Genomic DNA, 6000 nt, shown 5'->3' on the forward strand with positions numbered 1-6000 from the left:
CTGTGTGGAGACATCCAAACGTGTCCTGCGGGCAAAGGCTGATGGCTTGTTGGTTTGGCAGGCCCTGGGCAGGAGCAGGTTCCCCCTTGGTGATGCCCTGCTCTTCTCCAGCAATTTTTTGAGAGGTGCTATTTAGCCCAGCCAGCAGCCCAGCTGCCAGGGATTCAGACCAGTTTCTCACAGCTGCCAGTCAGTAGCTTATGGACAACTGGAGCTTGCACTAGGAGCAAGTAACAGCTGTGGGAGTGGATCCTTGGCTTTTCGTGCTCTGTACACTACAGCCCCACAGAAATGGGAAAAGCAATGCTAAGCTGCAATCTTGTTTCAGGCCTCATGTGAGCACTGAGATGCAGAGCTATGGAAAGCAGGTTTGTGAACCAGAAAAGCTTTGGTAGAAAAGGAAGAGAGGATATCAGGGATGGACTGGGAATATCCAAGAGGCATGAATAGCTGTTCCTCATGGGTACAATTATCCAAGTCATTGCTTAATTTATTTTCCTCCCATATCTAGTTGAGTGCTCACTGATTTCATGGTGGCCTCCCAAATGTCCTGAGACTTGTTCCTTTGCTGGCTTCCTCTAGGAATAAATAAAACCAAGCAGTTAACTGGAAGTTGTGGCTATCTGAGGACTGCTACTTTTGTGGAAAAAAGCTCAGTGTTATGTGTGTGGACAGTGAGCCAGCAGTGAAGCCAAAGCGAGGAATAATGGTGCCTTTAAAGCTTCTTTTCCAAATGCCTGCCATTAAGGTTTTAAGTTCTGAAAGGAGCTTATTGCTTTCAGGCAGGACTGTTTTACCACAAGAAAATTAGAACGAGGAGGAAGAAAGAAGAGGGAAGGGGAGAGAAAAAAAGGACTCTTGTATTGTATGAAAACAATTGAGACTTAGTGGAAAGTGGAATTGGTTACTAATGATCTGTGGCTAAGAAAGCATTAAACACATTCAAACTCCAGCCTCTGTGATGATAATACTCAGTGGGTGAGAGGAAGGCAACATGAATGTCAGGGAAGCAGGAAAGAGCTGTAGTCCTGCTGCAGCACAGCGTGGCTGCTGCCCTGGTTTCACCGCTCAGCCAGAGCTTCGCTGCCTTGATGCCCACTGGGTACCAGCGATGCACTAGTGATCAGCAACTGCTTTCGTGGCTGCTCCTTTGGGAAAAGCAAACAATTTTTTGTCTAACATCTGTCCATTCCCCTCAGAGTCCTGCCGAGAGTTCATTTGAAATAGGGTAGTCAGGAGCCTCCCCTGCAGCAGGGAAGAGTAGGCATCACCGCTGCGGGAGCTGCTGGATAAAATCCTATGGCTTGTGTTACACAGGAGGTCAGGCTACATGATTATTATAGCAGTTCTTGCTGGCCTTAAAATCTACGTCATTGTCTGCTTCAGTAGGGCTGACTTACAGCCTAGAGGCTGCAACGCAGGTGGTTTTTTTTTAAGGAATGATGGCATTTAACTCTTCTTACTGCCTGCTACCTGTGACTTTAATTTATGCTACTTGGAAGACTATACCTTATGCATTGGGTTCATAGAAACTGGTTTAGTTTTCATTTTGTTTTAAATATATGTAAGGCCAGGTACTTTTGTTGTGGCCACAGCCTCTGTGAGTAGAGAATACCTGACATGGCTCTTCGCACACCCGGTCTATGGCACAGCTTCTCCCCGGCCCTCTAAGTAGACCATTTGCCCTGTACAGCCCTTCTGAGAAGTGGGTCCTGAGTGCATCCCTGCCCTATCCTGGTGTCCCTGCACAGCTTTCCTCTGCAGCCAGTACCAGGACAGTGGGGAGGGCAATCTTTCTGGGATCATTACACTGCCTGCCTGCAAATGCATCAGGCAGCAGTGAGGAAGTTGAAGGCAAAGGTGTTTCCTTTCCCAGTTCCGCAGGCAGCCATGGCTGCCCCGGTGCTGGATGGGGCTACATAGGAAACCTGGCTCACATTACTGTGTCAGCCACTGCACCCTCAGGTAAGGCAAAAGCTCAATAGGTCCCGGTATCACTTCACAGTTCACACAGTGACGTGCTGCCAGATACACAGGTTTTGTGTCAAAACCTCAGTCTGGTCTCAATAATTGAAGGCATCTGGAGTAACTCTGTTTTTCTGTCTGTATGTGTCCAGGGCTCAGCCCTGTGAGATGGTGAGGTTGGCTGTATGTCATGAGCCAAAAGGGAAGGAATACAGGGGTTAGCTAACCAGGCTCCATTTGGAGACTCTCATTTTATTACTTTGCTAGAATATTTTCTACTTGATGACTTCAGTCACAGGCTTCTTTGTTTATTTGCTCTGCTGCTAAACTGTGATTTCTGAAATCACTCCCTGTTGGCCTTTTTATAATTCTCAACTTCCCTAATAACCTTAATTTTCTCTCTCAATTTTCTTCTTCAGTGTTAACACCTGCTATTTTATTTTTCTTTGTAAACTGGAAACTCTTATGGCAGAGCTCTCTTTAGTAGAGTGGCTGTAGTGAGCTGACACATCCTAATAAAATCCTTTGCTCATACAGAGCTCAGATACTAAGGAAATTTGAAATACCTGTAAAAGAGTTTTCTATTCAAACAATGAAAAATCATTTGTGTTCACTAATATTGTTTAGGAAATTCAACAGAAACAAACAGCATGATTATTTCAGTCAGACTACAGCTTTTGATCCTGCCTGTATACCTGAATTATTAGGGAAGGAAAGGAGGAATCCATTGCATCTGATTTTTAAGGTAATTAATGTAAAAATTATGTAATTTTTAATGTGTCAAAGAGTGCAACTATATGAACCAGTAGAAATTGAACTGTTTTGCACTCATCAGGAAAGCACTATTGCTGGGAAATCTCTTCTGTATGCTGTCTCTGTTATATAAGGCCTAGATGTGCTAGTTCTCGCCATCACACCCAAAGAACTGCAGAAGAAAAATTAGTTTTTCTTTAACAGACCTGACATATTTTGTGTTGCGGATAAAGCCAATCTCTGCTTATATATCTCACTAGGGTTTTGCCTGGCATTGTCTGCTAATTTTGGTCTCACAGAATCTCAGAATGGTTTGGGTTGGAAGGGACCTCTGGAGACCATCTAGTCCAACCCACCTGCTAAACCAGGTTCACCTAGAGCAGATCGCACAGGAATGGGTCCAGGTGGGTTTCGAATGTCTCCAGAGAAGGAGACTCCACAACCTCTCTGGGCAGCCTGTTCCAGTGCTCTGGCACCCTCAAAGTAAAGAAGTTTCTCCTCATGTTCAGATGGAACCTCCTGTGCTTCTGTCTGTGCCCGTTGCCCCTCATCCTATCATTGGGCACCACTGAAAGAAGTCTGGTCCTGTCCTCTGGAAATATTATTGAAATATTAATAAACACTGATGAGATCCCCTCTCAGCCTTCTCTTCTCCAGCTTGAACAGACCCAGCTCTCTCCATCTTTCCTCCTAAGAAAGATGCTCTAGGCCCCTAATCATCTCCATAGCCCGCTACTGGACTCCATCCAGTAATTCCTTGTCCTTCTTAATCTGGGGAGCCCAGAACTGGACGCAGTGCTCCAGATGCGGCCTCACCAGGGCAGCATAGAGGGGGAGGATAAACCTCCCTCGACCTGCTGGTCACACTGGTCTCATTTGCTTCTGTGTAAACATAGTGAAAACTGACAGTCCCAAGTATTGCCCAGTTTACAGTGAGGGTGCGTCAGTCAGAACTGGCTCCAAAGGCTGTATCCTGCATCAATGTAAACCTTGGCATGACATCAGTGTCATGACTCTGGACCCACATCAGCAGATGTGAGACGACATTTTCCCTCTTCTTTTGAGAGTTGTCCCAGTCTTCAACAAAAGTGTAGTTCCATGGGGCATCTGGTAATGTTTAACTTCTCTTGTTAGCTCTGAGGGAAAGTCCATCATCTCCTCTAGGTAGCGATTGTATCTGGAGTGGATTCCCTCTTCTAGTTGTTTTGGACCACAACCAGTAGTGGAAGAGACTTCCCACATCACCTTCCATAATGAAAAGGTGATACAAGAAACTGGAGTGCAGCGGATAATGCAAAAAACAAGACATAATGAAAGTAGTCTCTGGACAGGATTAAAGCAGAAGGCTCTCTCCAGATATGCATCCTGGAAATGGCTACCTTAAGCAGCATACAGATACTCTTACTACATATGCCTATTCTTCATGTTCACAGTTCAGTCATTGACGTGTGTGCATTGCTTGCAATACAAGAATTTATAGCTCACCTCTTTAGCATTTATTTCTACCCGTGGCCACTCCTGGTCTAGACTGAGACAACTTCCTGATGACCGATAGTTTTATGATGACTTAGAATTCATGCAAAGAGGGAACTGGAAGCTATGAATTGGTCTGGTGCTTTGCTCAAGTCAAGTTCCCTGTTAAGAAACTGATCCCTAAGTCTGTAATCAACACATTCAGAAGGTAGGCTGAATGTATATGATTAATTATTCATGCCAATAGATCCAAAAAGTCCATTTCAAGGACTCTAGACCTGAAGAGGTAGATACAGAAAAACATGAAGTCCTTGCTCCAAAAACCAGACAGTTTAGATATTGAACAAGATGTGCCAAGTGATACAGATACCTTTCCTGTGAGGGCCATCTCTTTTTGTTTGCTCTAAGTCTAGCTTTTATGAGCTTGACACTCTGCTTCTTGCAGTGGATAAACAGTGAACAGTCACTCCCTATCCAGTCACTCCACATCATTCATGAGTTTTCACAGCTCTATAAACCATTCCATAGTTTATCCTAGTTGGTATTTCTCTGAGCTTTTTTCCACCTCAAATGTATCCTTTTTTTGAGATGAGGGGACCCTAACTGAAAAAATATTCAAGCTGTAGATGAACAGAGTCACAATTATGGGGTTTTTTTTGGTTTTGTTCCTGGCATTTCAGTGCTTTTTTTAAAAAAAAACAAAACAAAACAAAACTACTGCGGATAACTGAGCTGATGCTTCAATGGAGCTGTCTATTGCAACTTCAAGCTCCCACTCCCAAATGGTAATTGTCAGCTCAGAGTCTAGCATTTTATTTCACTGTGAAGGGTATTTGTTCTGTTGCAAGGACAGACCTCCTGTTTCATGTTTTTTGGCCAATTATTTATGCCTACCAGGTCCTTCCCTTTTATCCCATGGCTGCTAAGTTTCTTTAGAAATCCTTCATGGGAGACGTTTTCAAAAGCATTTTGAAAATCCAGTTGTACTTCACGTGACTAGCTCAACTGACCCATATGCTTGTCAGCTTCAAAAAATGCTAATGGATTTTACAAGGCAGAATTTCCCACTACAGAACTGATGTTGGCTGATGTAGATTGCATTTTGACATGTATCTTAGGTAAAGTCTGCCCTTTATTGTATCCTCCCTGGTATCACATTTGCTAGCCTTCAGCATCCATGGTGCCCAAAAAGTTAATGTGGGAGATCACATACCCTTATTCAGCTATTACCTCCTTGAGTTTTCTCAGAACTCTTGGCTGAATACCATTCAGTCCGGACAAAAAGGCTTCTAGTGAGGAAACATCCTCAGTTTCTTCTACAGCGAGCAGTGGTGCAAGTATTCATTCTGCTTTTCTGCAGCAGCCTTGCCCTCTCTGAGCACTCACCCTGGCTGTCCGTGGGTCCCATAGACTGCCTGGCAGGCTTCGTGCTCTGATGTGCTGGAAGAGGAATTTAGTATTACTTTTGATTGCTTCAGCCAACTGTTCCTCAAACTATTTTTTTTTTTTGGCCTGCCTAATTATATCTTTGCATTTAATATACCAGGGTTTATGATCCTTTTTATTTTCTTCATTTGGATACAGCTTCTGCTTTTTGAATGATGCCTTCTCAATTCTAATAAACTCTTTTACTTCCCAAATCTTTAGCTCACTGCTCTACCACACCTGCTTCTTTTTATTGTTTCTCAAGTTTTTCCTAACAGACAGTATTCACTGAAGCTCAGCTTTCAGTAGGATTTTTTTTTGGTAGTCCCTGTGCTGCCTGTAAGGATTTCATTCTATTAGCTGTCTCTTTCAGCTTATTTTTTA

The sequence above is a fragment of the Caloenas nicobarica genome, chromosome 3 (genome assembly GCF_036013445.1).
Source record: "Caloenas nicobarica isolate bCalNic1 chromosome 3, bCalNic1.hap1, whole genome shotgun sequence".
NCBI classification, from domain to species: domain Eukaryota; kingdom Metazoa; phylum Chordata; class Aves; order Columbiformes; family Columbidae; genus Caloenas; species Caloenas nicobarica.